We start from the raw sequence: 18866 nt of genomic DNA, 5'->3' as shown, positions 1-18866 counted from the left end.
TATATTTCCCTTTAATGGTCTAATTGAATTTAAAAGGCCTTATTTAGGGATATATATGAACTTTCAAATTAGTCGGCACTCAAATTATTTAAATTAATTATATTGTAACTAAAGTTTATTATGTAACTTAATTTTATAAATTAATTTGAACTATGATTAATATAATTTATTCGTTCTTTATGTAGATGGAATATCGTAGTTGGATGTATAATAGGAATTATCCTAATCGTCGGTTTTTTAGGGAGGAATTTATAGAAGGGGTTAAGGAATTTATTACGCATGCAATGTAACTTGAACCGTTTCGGATTGGAGGGTTGATTAGGTGTCCTTGTGTGAAGTGCAAGTGTTTGCATTTTTTTGGATCGGAGGATATTAAGGCTCATCTTTATAAAAAAGGGTTTATGGATAATTATTTTGTGTGGACTAGTCATGGAGAGATTGATGGTAGTGATGGTGTATTTCATAACGTAGTTATTGGTGAAAGTAGTAGGTCGGTGGGGAATAACATTTAACATCCTAGATACCATAAAATGATTGCGGATGCTTTTGGGATGCACTTCGATTTTGAAACCCATAAAAGTGTTGAACAACCTCCTAACGAAGAGGCAAAATATTTTTATGAACAGTTAGAGGCCGTTAGTCGTCCACTAAGGGAAGGGAGTACTCCATAGAATATTTTTATGCACTCTCAGTTGTCTGTTGCGGTTAGATTATTAAGTATCAAATCAGATACCAATATTTCTCAAGCGGGAATGGATTCTTTCATTGGCCTTATGAGTGAACTAGTTGACCCAACTTTCAACATACCTGAAGATTTCTATAAGGCTAAAAGATTGATTTCTAAGTTAGGACTCTCATATATGAGAATCGATTGTTGTGAAAATGGTTGCATGTTGTATTATAAGGGTGATGCAGATTTAGAAAGTTGTAAATTTTGTGAAAAACCTCGTTTTAAGCGGCTTTCCAGCGGGAAGAAGGATGCTGTGAAGTCGATGCATTACTTACCTCTTATTCCTAGATTAAAGAGGTTGTACGCATCGATGAGTTCTGCGACTCATATGAGATGTCACTATGAAAATAAAAGGCCGCCTGGTGTTATGTGTCATGCTTCAGATGGGGAAACATGAAAGCATTTTGATAAACGTATCCGGATTATGCTAGTGAACCGAGGAATGTTCGGTTGGGTTTGTGTGCTGATGGTTTCACGCCATTTTCTATTTCTGCAATAATCTTCCGTCTGAAATGTGTATGACTAGTCCATATATCTTTTAAAATTGTGTTATTCCCGGTCCCCGCAATCCAAAGAGTTTGATTGATGTATATTTGCAACTTGTGATTGATGAGCTTAAACAATTGTGGTATGATGGAGTTGAGACATATGATATATCAACTAAACAAAATTTCAACTTGCGTGCTAACTTAATGTGGACCATTAATGATTTTCCTGCATATAGAATATTGTCTGGGTGGATGACTGCCGGAAAGTTAGCATGTCCTTACTGCATGGAAAATGGTAAAGCGTTCACTTTAAGACATGGCCGAAAGCAGTCGTGGTTTGATTGTCATCGTCAGTTCTTGCCAGTTGATCATGAGTTCAAAAGGATGAAGAACGAATTTAAAAAGAATACAGTTGAACATGATTTGCCACCTCCAATTTATTCCGGTGAGGAAATTTGGGAAAGGGTTCAGAACTTCGCTAAAGTTACCGAGGCCGCACCTTCTAGATTTCCTAGATATGGTGTTACTCATAACTGGACAAAACAAATCATATTTTGGGAGTTGCCATATTGGAAGGATAATCTTCTCCGGCACAATCTTGATGTCATGCATATTGAGAAGAACTATTTTGACAATTTGTTCAACACAGTGATGGATGATAAGAATAAGACAAAAGACCACCCGAAGGCTAGACTGAACTTACAAGAATATTGCAGGCGACCTGAATTACATTTGCAGTCTGGGAACAATGGTAAGGTGTTCAAGCCCAAGGCCAGCTACACATTCACTTTGGAACAAAGACGACAGATTTGTGAGTGGGTTACAAACCTAAAGATGCCCAAGGACTATGCATCGAACCTGGGAAAACGTGCCGATATGGTTGAGGGAAAGCTGACTCATATGAAAAGTCATGACTGTCATATATTCATGGAAACCTTAATCCCTATTGCATTTTGTGGATTGCCTGAAAATATATAAGAAAACCCATCACAGAGATAAGTTTGTTCTTCAAAGACTTATGTTCTACCATATGAAGGGAACAAAACCTATTTCAAATAAATCGGAACATTCCTGCAATCAGTAATAAACTGGAAAGGATTTTCCATGTGGTTTCTTTGATGTGATGGAACACCCTCCAATTCACCTTGTACACGAGGCGCGACTTGGAGGCCCGGTTCAATGCAGGTAGATGTATCCATTCGAGAGGTAATGATCAAACCTTGATTTATTCTTGTAATTTTCTTTAACGTTATTGTCTAATATGACAATGTGCAGGACTATCGGCAAGTGTAAACGATTTGTTAAATAGAGGAATAGAATTGAAGGATCCATATGCGAAGCCTATCTTGCAAAGGAAACTGCCCATTTTTGTTCTTACTACTTTGACAGTCATGTGCCATGTGCTAGAAATAGGCCCAATCGGCACAATGTGGTGATTGAGATTGATCCATTATATCCACCAATGTCCATATTTAATCAACCAGGCCGAGGTTCTAAAGATCGAACAAAAAGGGGCCTAAGTAGTATGGAGTACAAATCAGCTTCAAATCATGTGTTGCTAAATTGTCCGGAAGTTCAACCCTTTCTTAAGTAAGTGTTGACGTAAGATTAATTTACATGGGCTACTATTTAATTTGGTTGATACAACTAACAAATAATTTTCAATGCGTCGCTCAGTGACTTCGTGAGTCAATTTGGTGATGGTGCTGTATATTATACATTTGAGGCATGGTTTAAAGAGTGTGTATGTCACGACCCAATTTCACCTATAGGTCATGATGGCGCCCAACACTATAGCTAGGCAAGCCAACTATAAATTAAACATATATCAATAAAATTTAAATACTGTCTGAAATGAAATACTGTCTGAAATAAAAATAGACAGAATTAAAAATACAAGAAGAGGCACCGGTAGCTGCAGGACGGCTTAGAAAGGTAGCTCAGCACTACGCCTCTGGATAATGAGGATATGCAATGATAGGTCCTCCACTAGTATCTATCTCAGATCCTGCACAAAAAGTGCAGCAAGTGTAGTATGAGTACATAAATAACGTGTACCCAGTAAGTATCAAGCCTAATCTCGAAGTGGTAGAGACGAGATGACCGAATTTGACACTCACTAAGGGTCAACAATAATAAATGGAATAAATTAAAATTATTCAAATCAGCATGATTCACAGAGTTAAACAATAATTTTATTCATTTAGCAGAAATAATAAAAATCTTTCAAATGCAACAATTTCCAATATATTAATTAAATCCTTCAATTTCAATAAAAATTCCAATTTATCAAATAGCTATACTATCACGACCCAAAATCCCAACCTGTCGTGATGGCGCCTATCTCGGTACTAGGCAAGCCAAAAATCTCAATAAACCAAAACTTCTCTTTAAGGTTGAAAATATAATATTTAAATATAATACAAACACTCCCCAAAACCTAGTGTCACTGAGTACATGAGCATCTAATATGAATACAAGTCTGAAAAATATAGTCTATAATAGTCTGAGACCAAATACAGTAAACAAAGAGATAGAGAAGGAGAGACAAGGTCTGCGGAACACGGCAGCTACCTCAAAATCTCCTGAAAATCAACCGCGCGAAAGGATCAACACCCGCTATGTCCGGGAACACTGGATCTGCACACGAAGTCAGGGTGTAGTATGAGTACAACCAACTCAGCAAGTAACAATAATAAATAAAAAACTAAAGATAGTAACTAGCTACACAGTTATGGTTCATTTCGAGTAATTCCAGCAAAGAATAGACATGCTATCAAATCTGGCAGTTTAATGTCAAATCCGTTTTTATACAGTTCCTGTTCATGTAATCCGTATATCAACAATCTTTCAGAGATTTCATAAAAATGACAGATAGCAACTAAGTGCAACAACAAATGGAAATCAAGTACAACCTCTTAGGAAAACAATCACTCACTGGGCTCCTAGCCCTCATCACTCCCTGGGCTTCCAGCCTTCATCACTCACTCTCAATGGGTACCCGCGCTCACTGGGGGTGTACAGACTCCGAAGGGGCTCCTACAGCCCAAGCGCTATAATCTGCATGGACAACTCATGTGTCATAATATAAATATCTGGATTCGCACGGCCAACTCACGTGCTGCACGGCAAACTCACATGCTATAGTATAATATAAGGATCCGCACGGCCAACTCACATGATGCACGGCTAACTCACGTGCTATAGTATAATATAAGGATCTGCACGGCCAACTCACGTGCTGCATGGACAACTCACGTCTTTCACGGACAACTCACATGCTATGATATCAATATCTCACAATCAGGCCCTCGGCCTCTCTCAGTCATAAAATTCTCCAGTCTTGGGCTCTCATTAATCATGAAATCAACCCAAACAACAATGATATGATGTATCAATAATAATAACAGAGACTGAGATAAAATGTGCAAGTAAAAACTGAGACTGAGTACATATAGCATTTAGTAGGCAATTCAACAAGTACGCGACCGTTGTGGGTCCCAACAGTACTACCACATAGCCTAAGCATGCTTTACAGTCAAATTTTTATCAACACATAGAGAGCATATAGCTAACAATAAATTATTCAACTTTACAGTTTCTCGGGACGTACCAAGTCACAATCCCTCCGGTGCACGCCCACACGCCCGTCACCTAGCATGTGCGTCACCTCCAAAATAATCACATGATACCAAAATCCGGGGTTTAATACCCTCAGGACCAGATTTAAAACTGTTACTTACCTCAAAACGTGAAACTCTTTACTCTGCTATGCCTTTGCCTCGCAAATCGGCCTCCGAATGCCTCGAATCTAGTCATAAATAATTCGTTTCAGTCAATAAAATTTATTGGAATTAATTCCATAAGAAAATACTAAATTTTCATAAAAATCCAAAATTTAGCTCAAAAATCGCCCGTAGGGCCCACATCTAGGAACTCGACAAAAGTTACAAAATTCGAAAGCCCATTCAACCACGAGTCTACTCATACCACTTTTACCAAAATCCGACCTCAACTCGACCCTCAAATCTATAAATCTTATTTCCAAATTTCTAAGTTTCAATCTCCGATTTACACTTCAAAATTATGTAATCTAGTCGGATTATTCGATGATAATTCAATATTATGGAGTAGAAATGATCACAAGGGACTTACCTCAAGTTTTCCTTGAAAATATATCAAAACTCACCTCTCCTCAAGCTTCAATTTGTCAAAAATGGCGAATGGGACGAATTCAACCCTGCCTTCGATCGTGGCCCTCGACCCTGGGCTCGATCGTCCTTGATTCTGGGCTCGATTCTGGGATCAATTTTTTTTGGGCTCAATTTATTTGGGCTCGATTCTGGGCTCGATTCTTGCAGAAGAAATTTCCAACATAAGAAAATTGCAGCAGCTATTGTAGTTCAAGGTTTTATCCGTTAACCACCCGAAACTCACCCGAGGTCCTCGGGACCTCAACCAAATATACCAATAAGTCCTAAAACATCATACGAACTTAATCGAATCCTCAAATCACCTCAAACAACGCTTAAATAATGAATTACGCCCCAATTCAAGCCTATTGAACTTTGAAACTTTCCATTTTTACAAACAATGCTGAAACCTATCAAATCACGTCCGATTGACCTCAAATTTTGCACACCAGTCATAAATGATATAACAGACCTATTAAAATTTTCAAAATCAGATTTTGACCCCGATATCAAAAAGTCAACCCCCCGGTCAAACTTTCCAAAAATTCAACTTTCGGCATTTCAAGCCTAATTCCTCTACGGACCTCCAAAAAGATTTTCGGACACGCTCCTAAGTCCAAATTCACCATACGGAGCTATTGGAATCATTAAAATTAAAATCCGAGGTCATTTACACATAGGTCCATATCCGGTCCACTTTTCTAACTTAAAAGTTTCAATTATGAGACTATGTGTCTCATTTCATTCCGAATTCCTTCCAGACCCGAACCAACTAACTCGATACGTCATAAATCAATTACAAGGTATACATTAAGCAATAAATGGGGAAACGGGGTTATAATATTCAAAACGACCGTCCGGGTCATTACATTCTCCCCCTCTTAAACAAACGTTCATCCTCGAACGGGTTTAGAATAATACCTGGAGTCTCAAATAAGTGTGGATATTTGTTCCGCATCTCCTACTCCATATCCCAAGTAGCTTATCCGACTGTCTGGCCTCTCCACTGCACCTTCACTGATGTTATGTTCTTTGACCTCAACTTTCGAACCTGCCCGTCTAAAATAGCCACCGACTCCACATCATAAGTAAAATTACTGTGCAGCTGTACTGTACTGAAATCCACAATGTGAGACGGATCCCCTACATAATTTTGGAGCATGGATACATGGAACACTGGATGAACACCTGATAGATTAGGTGGCAAAGCAAGTTCATAAGCCACCTCCCCAATTTTCTTAAGTATCTCAAAAGGCCCAATATACCGAGGGCTCAACTTGCCCTTTTACCCGAACCTCAACACATCCTTCATGGGTAAAATCTTGAGAAGAACCTTCTCCCCAACCATTTGAACAACATCACGAACCTTCCTGTTGGCATAACTCTTCTGTCTAGACTGTGCCGTGCGAAGCCGTTCCTAAATTACTTTGACCTTCTCTAAAGTATCCTAAACCAAGTTAGTACCCAATAGTCTAACCTCACCAGGCTCAAGCCAACCCACCGGAGACCGACACTGTCTCCCATATAGAGCTTCATACGGAGCCATCTGAATGCTTGACTGGTAGCTATTATTGTAAGCAAACTCTGCGAGTGGCAAATATTGATCCCAAGAACCCCCAAAATCAATGACACAAGCGCGTAGCATATCCTCCAATATCTGAATAGTGTGCTCGGACTGTCCGTCCGTCTGAGGGTGAAATGTTGTACTCAACTGAACCTGTGTGCCCAATTCTCGCTGCACTGCCCTCCAAAACTATGAGGTAAACTGCGTACCCCAATCTAAAATAATGGACACCGGCATACCATGTAGGTGAACAATCTCGGGAATATAAATCCCAGCCAACCGCTCCGAAGAATAATTGGTACCGACTGGAATAAAATGTGCAGACTTGGTCAACCGATCTACTATCACCCAAATAGCATCAAACTTTCTCAAAGTCCGTGGGAGTCCAACTACGAAGTCCATGGTAAGACGCTCCCACTTCCACTCCGGAATTTCAAGTCTCTGTAGCAATCCACCCGGTCTCTGGTGCTCGTACTTTACCTGTTGACAATTTAAACACCGAGATACAAACCCAAATATATCTTTCTTCATCCGCCTCCACCAATAGTGCTGTCTCAAATCCTTATACATCTTCGCGGTGCCTGGATGAATATATTACCGCAAACTGTGAGCTTCCTGGAGAATCAGCTCACGCAACCCATCTACATTATGTACACATAGCCTGCCCTGTATCCGTAATACACTGTCATCTCCAATAGTGACTTCCTTGGCATCACAGTGCTGAACCATGAACTTAAGGACAAGAAGATGTGGATCATCATACTGACGCTCTCTGATGCGATCATATAAAGAAAACCGAGAAACTACACAGGCCAAAACTCGATTCGGCTCGAAAACATCCAATCTAACAAACTGATTAGCCAAGTCCTGAACCTCCAAGGATAAAGGCCTCTTTTCTACCGGTAAGTATGCTAAGCTGCCCAAACTCTCTGCCTTACGACTCAAGGCACCGGCCACCACATTAGCCTTTCCGGGATGATAGAGAATGGTGATATCATAATCCTTAAGCAACTCCAACCACCTTCGCTGCCGCAAGTTAAGATCCTTCTATTTAAACAAATGTTGTAGACTCTGATGATCGGTATATACTTCACACTAGACACCGTACAAGTAATGCTGCCAAATTTTCAAGGCATGAACAATAACTGCTAACTCAAGATCGTGGACTGGATAATTCTTCTCATGTACCTTTAGCTGTTTGGATGCATAGGCAATCACCCTACCGTCTTGCATAAGTACTGCGCCGAGACCAATCCACGACGTGTCACAATACATAGTATAAGACTCTGAACCGGTAGGCAACACCAATACTAGAGCTATAGTCAAAGCTGTCTTGAGCTTCTGAAAGCTCTCTTCACATTCATCTGACCACCTAAATGGAGCACCTTTCTGGGTCAATTTAGTCATAGGCGATGCAATAGATGAGAAACCCCCCACGAAACAACGAAAATAACCGGCCAAGCTGAGAACACTCTGAATCTCAGTAACTGAGGATGGTCTGGGCCAATTCTAAACTGCCTCTATTTTCTTCGGATCCACCTTAATACCTTCACTGGACACTATATGTCCCAAGAATGCCACCGAACTAAGCCAGAACTCACACTTAGAGAATTTGGCATAAAGTTTCTCCTCTCTCAGCCTCTGTAATACAATACCCAAGTGTTGTGCATGCTCCTCCTGGCTACGTGAGTGCACCAGAATATTATTAATGAATACCACGACAAACAAATCAAGATATGGCTGAAATACACTATTAATCAAATGCATAAATGATGCTGGGGCATTGGTTAGCCCAAAAGACATCACAAGAAATTCATAATGGCCATAACGAGTCCTGAATGTGGTCTTTAGAAAATCTGAATCCCGAATCTTTAATTGGTGATACCCAGACCTCAAATCAATTTTGAAGAACACCCTCTCTCCCTGAAGCTGGTCAAATAAATCCTCAATACGCGGCAATGGATATTTATTCTTGATTGTAACTTTGTTCAACTGCCTATAATCAATGCACATCTGCATAGTACAATCTTTCTTTTTCACAAACAGAATTGGTGCACCCCAAGGTGACACACTAGACCTAATAAATCTCTTTTCAAGGAGTTCCTGAAGTTGCTCTTTCAATTCTTTTAACTCAGCTAGTGACATACGATACGGAGGAATAGAAATGGGCTGAGTGCCCTGCACCAACTCAATACCAAAATCAATATCCCTGTCGGGTGGCATACCTGGCAGGTCTGCAGGAAATACATCTGAAAAGTCTCGCACGATCGGTACTGAATCAATAATAGGAGCATATGCATCAACATCTCTCACAAAGGCCAAATATGACAAGTATCCCTTTTCAACCATACGTTGGGCCTTCAAATAATAAATTACCCTGCTAGGAACAAGATCTAGAGAACCCCTCCATTCAACATTTGGCAACCCCGGCATCGTCAATGTCACGATTTTTGCGTGACAGTCCAGAATAGCATGACATGGAGACAACCAATCCATACCCAAGATTACATCAAAATCAACCATACCGAGTAATAAGAGATCAACTCTAGTCTCCAGTTCCCCAATAGTTACCACACACGACCAATACACATGATCCACAATAATAATATTGCCCACCGGTGTAGATACACAAACAAGTGAAACTAAGGACTCACAGGGCATATCTAGATAATGAGAAAAATATGATGATACATACGAATAAGTGGAACCAGGATCAAATAATATAGAAGCCTCCCTGTGGCACACTGAAACAATACCTGTGATCACTGCGTCTGAGGCAACAGCATTTGGCCTGGTAGGAAAAGCATAGAATCGAGCATGCCCGCCTCCTGATCGGCCTCCCCCTCTTGCGCGACCCCTAGCTACCTGACCCCCACCCCTAGATGGCAGGGCGGGTGGTGTAACTGCTAGTGCTAGTGCCATCGGTCGAGAACTCCGCTATGAAACCCAACTCAACAGCCTAGGACACTCTCTCTTGAAATGATCAAATTCTCCGCACTCGAAACAAACCTTCCTCTGATGGAACTGCTGCTCCTAATAACCCGAGGGATGCCCTACAGAAGCCTGTACGGACGAGGCATGATGAGAACTTTGCGCTGGTAGTGCACTGAATGAAGACTGGCCCAAGTGAGCACTGTAAGAACCAAGGCTAGCTGATGCACCACGATGAACTGGACGACCCGTCTGAGCATGTCTATAAGAAAGAACCCTACCACGGTGAAACTGACCCCCAGAAGGAACACCGCTGTAATCACCCGAACCACGAGGCCTCTTAGCCTCTCTCTCTCCACGTTCCTGGCTATGAACCATTTCTATCTGCCGAGCAATGTCCACTACCTCATCAAAAGTAGCATCAGATACTCTCTCCCTAGTCATAAGTAACCGCAACTGATATGTGAGGCCATCAATGAACCTCCCAATCCTCTCCCTATTAGTGGGAACCAACCAGACTGCGTGACGAGCCAACTTAGAAAATGTCATCTCGTACCGCGTCACGGACATATCACCCTGGTGAAGCTGCTCAAACTGTCTGCACAGCTTTTTTCTGCGGGACTGAGGTACGAACTTCTCCAAAAAGACCACGGAGAACTGATGCCAAGTAAGGGGTGCTGTGCCAATAGGCCTACGTCTCTCGTAAGTCTCCCACCATCTAAGTTCAGACCCAAAAAACTGAAAAGTAGTGAATGAGACGCTACTGGTCTCCAGAATACCCGCTGTCTGAAGCATCCGTTAACACCTATCCAGAAAATCGTGAGCATCCTCTGACTCAGTACCGCTAAACGGTGGAGGTCGAAACCTCTCAAATCTCGCAAGTCTCCTCTGCTCATCATCTGCCATAACAGGAACTATCGGGGCATGAGCAGCTGCAATCGGCTGGGCCGGTAGTGCCCCCGGTATCTGAAGTCCCTGTACTACCTGGTCCGGAGTATGGGAAACGGGGGTATGAGTACCTCCCCCAGCCTGAGAAGTGGCAGGTGCGGCCTGAGCCGAAACCACCTGAGCAAGGCCAGTGCAGACTGTCAATATCTGGGCCAAAGTCTCCTGAATGCCTGCAATCTCAATGGGCACAGATGGTGCCTGAGCTGATCCTGTCGGCTCAACTATATCTGGAATCTACTCCTGCGCTGGAACAACTAGTGGTACTACAGGTTCTATTCCAACTGTGGTACGAGCTATATCTCGACCTCTACCTCAGCACCGGCCTCTCGCGGCCCTAACTGGTGGCACTGGTGGTTGACCGTACGATTCGGTAGTACGTGTCCTCACCATCTGTGAGAGAATAGAATAACAGAAATTTAGTTTCTAGAATCAACAAATTCGCATGACAGAATACAAGAAAGTGAAATTTTCCTAAGGGTTCAGCAGCCTCTCGAAGATAAGTACAGACGTCTCCGTACCGATCCGCAAGACTCTACTAAACCTGCTCATGACTCGTGAGACCTATGTAACCTAGGCTCTGATACCAACTTTTCACGACCCAAAATCCCAACCTATCATGATGGCGCCTATCTCGATACTAGGCAAGCCAAAAATCTCAATAATTCAAAACTTCTCTTTAAGATTGAAAATATAATATTTAAATATAATACAAACACTCCCTAAAACCTGGTGTCACTGAGTACATGAGCATCTAATATGAATACAAGTCTGGAAAATAGAGTCTATAATAGTTTGAGACCAAATACAGTAAACAAAGAGATAGAGAAGGAGAGACAAGGTCTGCGGAACACGGTAGCTACCTCAAAAACTCCTGAAAATCAACCGCGCGAAAGGATCAACACCCCCTATGTCCGGGAAAACCTGGATCTGCACATGAAGTCAGGGTGTAGTATGAGTACAACCAACTCAACAAGTAACAACAATAAATAAGGAACTGAAGATAGTAACGGGCTACACAGTTATGGTTCATTTCGAGTAATTCCAACAAAGAATAGACATGCTATCAAATCTGGCAGTTTAATGTCAAATCATTTTTTATACAGTTCATGTTCATGTAATCCGTATATAAACAATCTTTCAGAGATTTCACAACAATGACAGATAGCAACTAAGTGCAAAAACAAATGGAAATCAAGTACAACCTCTTAGGAAAACAATCACTCACTGGGCTCCCAGCCCTCATCACTCCCTGGGCTCCCAGCCCTCATCACTCACTCTCAATGGGTACCCACGCTCACTAGGGGTGTACAGACTCCGGAGGGGCTCCTACAGCCCAAGCGCTATAATCTGCACGAACAACTCACGTGCCATAATTTAAATATCTGGATCCGTACGGCCAACTCACGTGCTATGGTATAATATAAGGATCCGCATGGCCAACTCACGTGCTATAGTATAATATAAGGATCTGCACGGTCAACTCACGTGCTATAGTATAATATAAGGATCTGCACGGCCAACTCACGTGCTGCATGGACAACTCACGTGCTATGATATCAATATCTCACAATCAGGCCCTCGGCCTCTCTCAGTCATAAATCTCTCCAGTCTCTCGGGCTCTCATTAATCATGAAATCAGCCCAAACAACAATGATATGATGTATCAATAATAATAACAGAGACTGAGATAAAATGTGCAAGTAAAAACTAAGACTGAGTACATATAGCATTTAGCAGGCAATTCAACAAGTACGCGACCTCTGTGGGTCCCAACAGTACTATCACATAGCCTAAGGATGATTTACAGTAAAATTTTTATCAACACATAGAGAGCATATAGCTAACAATAAATTATTCAAATTTACAGTTTCTCGGGATGGACCAAGTCATAATCCCCTCGGTGCACGCCCACACGCCTGTTACCTAGCATGTATGTCACCTACAAATAATCATATGATACCAAAATCCGGGGTTTAAAACCCTCAGGACAAGATTTTAAATTATTACTTGCCTCAAAACGTGAAACTCTTTACTTTGCTATGCCTTTGCCTCGCAAATCGGCCTCCGAATGTCTCGAATCTAGTCACAAATAATTCGTTTCAGTCAATAAAATTTATTGGAATTAATTCCATAAGAAAATACTAAATTTTCATAAAAATCCAAAATTTAGCTCAAAAATCGTCCGTAGGGCCCACATCTCGGAACCCGACAAAAGTTACAAAATCCGAAAGCCCATTCAACCACGAGTCTACTCATACCAATTTTACAAAAATCCGACCTCAACTCGACCCTCAAATCTACAAATCTTATTTCCAAATTTCTAAGTTCCAATCTCCGATTTACATCTGAAAATCATGTAATCTAGTCAGATTATTCAATGATAATTCAATATTATGGAGTAGAAATGATCATAAGGAACTTAACTCAAGTTTTCCTTGAAAATATATCAAAAATCGCCTTTCCTCAAGCTCTAATTTGTCAAAAATGGCGAATGGGACGAAGTCCCTGTTTTTATAATTCTGCCCAGACTGCCTCGATCTTGGCCTTCGATCGAGGTCCTCAATCCTGGGTCTCGATCCTAGGCCTCGATCCTGGTCCTTGATCTTGGCCCTCAATCTTGGCCCTCGATCATGGCTCTCTATCCTGCCTTCGATCGTGGCCCACGACCCTGGGCTCGATCGTGGCTTCGAGCCTGATCCTCAACCCTGCCTTCGATCGTGGCCCTCGACCCTGGGCTCGATCATGGCTTTGAGCCTAATCCTTGACCCTGCCTTCGATCAAGGCCCTCAACCCTGGGCTCGATCGTCCTTGATTCTGGGCTCAATTTATTTGGGCTCGATTCTGGGATCAATTTTTTATGGGCTCGATTTATTTAGGCTCGATTCTGGGTTCGAATTTCTGGGCTTGATTCTGGCAGAAGAAATTTCCAACAGAAGGAAATTGCAGCAGCTGTTGTAGTTCAATTTTTGATCCGTTAACCATCTGAAACTCACCCGAAGCCCTCGGGACCTCAACCAAATATACCAACAAGTCCTAAAACATCATACTAACTTAGTCGAATCTTCAAATCATCTCAAACAATGCAAAAACCATGAATTACGCCCCAATTCAAGCCTATTGAACTTTGAAACTTTCCATTTCTACAAACAACGCCAACACCTATCAAATGTCACAACCCAATTTTCCCTCCGTGTGACGTCGTGACGGCACCTAGTCTCTACAACTTGGTAAGCCTAACATTTGCGGAATAATGAAATAAAAATATAAATTTAACCAACTATTCAAAAATACACAACAAATCCCAAAACCCGGAACATCGTGAATCACAAACTATAGAAGGAAAAATCTAGTATCTCTATACATCAGAATCTAACAAAGAAAAATACAGAAGACAATGGACATGAGAAAGAGTAGAAGGGGACTCCGAGGTATGTAGAAGCGGCAGATATACCTTGAAGTCTCCAAAGCTGTCCTGGCTCACTGATAGTGTGGCTGATAAGGTACACCTGGATCTACACATCAGAATCTAGTATCTCTATACATCAGAATCTAACAAAGAAAAATACAGAAGACAATGGACATGAGAAAGAGTAGAAGGGGACTCCGAGATATGTGGACGCGACAGATATACCTTGAAGTCTCCAAAGCTGTCCTGGCTCACTGATAGTGTGGCTGATAAGGTACACCTGGATCTACACATGAAAAACATGTGCAGAGAGTAGCATGAGTACACCACAATCGGTACCCAGTAAGTGCCAAGCCTAACCTTGGTCGAGTAGTGACGAGGTCAGGTCAAGGCCCCACTGGCAAAATAAATAATAAAACAATATAGAATGTAATACTGCAATAAAATAAAAGTTGAAATTTTATAACAATGAAATCATAGAAGGTAACAGCTTAGTACACAGAAACACAACAGGGGATCTCCCGAGAAACCGTCCCGTAGTCCCAAACGTAAATGTGCAGGGGGGATCTCCCGGAATACCGTTCCGTAGTCCCAAAATAAATGTGTAGGGGGATCTCCTGGAATACCTTTCCATAGTCCCAAAGTAAATATGCAGGGGGATCTACCAGAATATTGTTCCGTAGTCCCAAAGTAAATGTGAAGGGGGGTCTCCCGGAATACCGTTCCGTAGTCCCAAAGTAAATGTGCAGGGGGATCTCTCGGAATACCGTTCTGTAGTCCCAAAGTAAATATGCAGTACAGGGGGATCTCCCGGAATACCGTTCCGTAGTCCCAAAATAAATATGCAGCGCGAATGATAGAAATACAACTACATCACGAAATTCTTACAATTTAGACTAAGTACTAGTTAGGGAAGAAGCAGGAAATTCATTAAGCATGCTGACGTAATTCACATAAACAATTAAAACACGTAGACATGTTGTATTAGACTAAACATGATAGCTACACATATTGGAATAACTCAATTAAGAACTGAAAATAGATTAGCACTCATTAAAATGGTATAACTCAAAATAACAGGAAAACATGTTGCTGCTCAATAAGAAAATCGGGTTTTCCACAACTAGCCCGTGTACGTACTCATCACCTCACGTACACGGCGCTCACATAGCACAATAGTTCCAAATATTAAGGGGATTTCCCCCACACAAAGTTAGGCAAGCCACTTACCTCGAATCAAGCTCAATCAATCGGTCACAATGCCTTTCCCACAAATATTCGGCTCTGAATGGCCCAAATCTAGCCAAAAGCAATTACATATCATAAATACAACCATAATAGACTCATCTAATTAATGAAATCAACATTTTAACAAATATTTTCAAATTTACTCAAAAATCACCCGTGGGGTCCACATCTCTGAATCGAGTAAAAGTCGCAAAATACGAACACCCATTCACTCCCGAGTTTACTCGTACCAAAATTGTTCTAATCCGATACCAAAATCTCGATCAAAACCCCAAAATTTGGCCTAAGACCTTTTCTCAATTTCTCACCCCAAATCCGAAATTAAACGATGAATTCAAGCATAGATTAGTGAAATATAACCATAAAGAGTTAAGAATCATTAGCCAATCGATATCTCTGAAAATCCCTCAATCCCTCGTCCAAAATCCGAGCTCCCAACTCAAGTTTTTGATAAAAATGGCATAACCCCCGTTTTGGAAACTTTAATACTGCCCAGACACGTCCTTCTTCGCGAACGCGGCCACACCCTCGCGTTCGCGAAGTACAATTTACTTTGGCCCAAAAATCCTCCATCACGCGAAGCACGAAATCTCGCCTGCCTCCAGTTCTTCTTCGCAAACACGAGGACCATGTCGCGAACGCATAGCTTCGAGGTTCCACACCTTCGCGAATGCGAGAGAGACATCGTGGATGCGAAGAGCAATTCTATTACCCTTCCCAGATACCTTACGCGAACGCGAGGGCCCCCTCGCGAACGCGATGAAGAAAATGCCTGCAAGAGAACACCAAAACTCTACTATCTTCCAAAGTCCAAAAGTGATCCGTTAAGCATCCGAAACTCACCCGAGGCCCCTGAGACCTCAACCAAACATACCAACAAGTCCTAAAACACCATACGAACTTAGTCGATCTCTCAAATCACATCAAAAAATGCTAAAATTACGAATCACCTTCCAATTCAAACTTAAAGAACTTGAAACTTCAAAATTCTACAATCGATGCCGAAACCTATCAAACCACGTCCGATTGACCCCAAATTTTGCACGCAAGTCATATTCGATATTATGGACCTATTCCAACTTCTGGAATCAGATTCCGACCCCAATATCAAAAGTTCCACTACCGGCCCAAACTCCAAAAAATTCGACTTTCGTCATTTCAAGCCTAAATGAGTTATGGACCTTCAAAACACAATCCGGACACGCCTCTAAACCCAAAATCACCTAACGGAGCTAACGGAACCAACGGAATTCCATTCCAGAGTCTTCTTCACACAATTTTGACTATGGCCCAAATCCTAAGGCTTAAGCTCTCATTTAGGGACTAAGTGTCCCAAAACACTCTGAAACTCAAAACCAATCATCCCGGCAAGTCACAATAGCAGAAATAAATATGGGGAAAGCAGTTAATAGGGGATATGGGCTATTACTCTCAAAACGATCGGCCGGGTCGTTACATTCTCCCCCTCTTAAAATAATCGTTCTTCCTCGAACGAGTATAAAAACATACCTAAAATTGTGAAAAGATGAGGGTACTGGCTGCGCATATCCTACTCGGTCTCCCAAGTCGCCTCCTCGACCGGCTGACCTCTCCACTAGACCTTTACTGGAGCAATATTCTTTGACCTGAGCTTTCTGACCTGCCTGTCCAAAATGACTACTGGCTCCTCAATATAAGATAGATCCTTGTCCAACTGGACTGAGCTGAAATCCAATACATGAGTCGGATCACCGTGATACTTCCGGAGCATATACATGTGGAATACCGGGTGAACTCCTGCTAGGCTGGGAGGCAAGGCAAGATCATAAGCAACCTCCCCAACTCGCCGCAATATCTAAAAAGGACCAATGAACCTCGGGCTCAGCTTGCCCTTCTTCCCGAACCTCATGACGCCCTTCATAGGTGATACCCGAAGCAAGACCAGCTCACCAACCATAAATGCCAAATCACGAACCTTCCGGTCCGTATAACTCTTCTGCCTGGACTGGGCTATGCGAAGTCTCTCCTGAATCACCTTCACCTTATCCAGGGCAACCTGGACCAAGTCTGTACCTAACAATCAGGCCTCGCCCGACTCAAACCATCCCACTGGGGACAGGCATCGCCTACCATACAAAGCCTCATACGGTGCCATCTGAATGTTGGACTGGTAACTGTTGTTGTAAGCAAACTCTACAAGAGGCAAGTATTGGTCCCATGACATACCGAACTCCATCACATAGGCACGGAGCATATCCTCAAGAATCTAAATTGTGCGTTCGGACTGCCCGTCCATCTGAGGGTGAAAGGTTGTGCTCAACTCCACCCTAGTACCCAACTCCCGCTGTACGGCTCTCCAGAACCGTGATGTGAACTGTGTACCTCTGTCTGAAATGATGGATATTGGAATACCATGAAGGCAGACAATCTCTCTGATATAAATCTCAGCCAACCTCTCAGAAGAATAAGTGGTCAATACTGGAATAAAACGAGCTAACTTGGTCAGCCGATCCACGATCACCCAAATAGCATCGAACTTTCTCAAAGTCCGTGGAAGTCCAACTACAAAGTCCATGGTGATCCGCTCTCACTTCCACTCTGGGATCTCTAACTTATGAAGTAATCCACCCGGCCTCTGGTGCTCATATTTGACCTGCTGACAGTTTAGACACTTGGCCACAAACCCAACTATATCCTTCTTCATCCTCCTCCACCAATAGTGTTGTCTCAAATCCTGGTACATCTTCGCGGCACCAGGATGAATGGAGTACCGCGAGCTGTGGGTCTCCTCGAGAATCAACTCCCGAAGCCCATCTACATTGGATACATAGATCCGGACCTGTATCCTCATCACACAGTTATCACCAATAGTCACATCTCTGGCATCACCTCGTCGAACCCTATCCTGAAGAACTAGAAGATGAGGATAATCATACTGGCGCTCCTTGATACGGTCATAAAGAGAAGATCGAGCAACCACACAAGCTAATACCTGGCTAGGATCTGAAATATCCAGGCTCACGAACTGGCTGGCTAACGCCTGAACATCCAAGGCTAAGGGTCTCTCGGCTGCCGGAAGATATGCCAAACTCCCCAAACTCTCTGCTCGGTGACTCAAGGCATCAGCCACTACGTTGGCCTTCCCCGGGTGGTACAATATAGTGATATCATAGTCTTTAAGTAGCTCCAACCACCTCCGCTGATGCAAATTAAGGTCCTTCTGCCTGAACAAGTGCTGCAAACTCCGGTGATCAGTGTAAATCTCACAAGAAACTCCGTACAAATAATGCCTCCAAATCTTTAAGGCATAAACAATAGCTGCTAGCTCAAAGTCGTGGACAGGATAGTTCTTTTCATGCACCTTCAGCTGTCTGGACGC

At 42.3% G+C, this 18866-nt stretch overlaps 1 long non-coding RNA gene across 1 annotated transcript in view; it reads left to right on the top strand.

Moving 5' to 3' along the window:
• The first annotated feature begins 2316 nt into the window (after window positions 1–2316).
• LOC117277822 (uncharacterized) overlaps window positions 2317–18866 on the top strand; it is a 55930-nt gene continuing 39380 nt past the window's right edge. The window contains exons 1-2 of the long non-coding RNA XR_011408995.1: window positions 2317–2424; window positions 2494–2808. This is a non-coding gene — a long non-coding RNA (uncharacterized lncRNA). The remainder of the gene's footprint in view (window positions 2425–2493; window positions 2809–18866) is intronic.

This window comes from Nicotiana tomentosiformis, chromosome 6 (genome assembly GCF_000390325.3).
Source record: "Nicotiana tomentosiformis chromosome 6, ASM39032v3, whole genome shotgun sequence".
Lineage (NCBI taxonomy): Eukaryota > Viridiplantae > Streptophyta > Magnoliopsida > Solanales > Solanaceae > Nicotiana > Nicotiana tomentosiformis.
The sequence above is the reverse complement of the archived record's forward strand: the minus strand, read 5'-3'. Positions and strand labels throughout refer to the sequence as shown.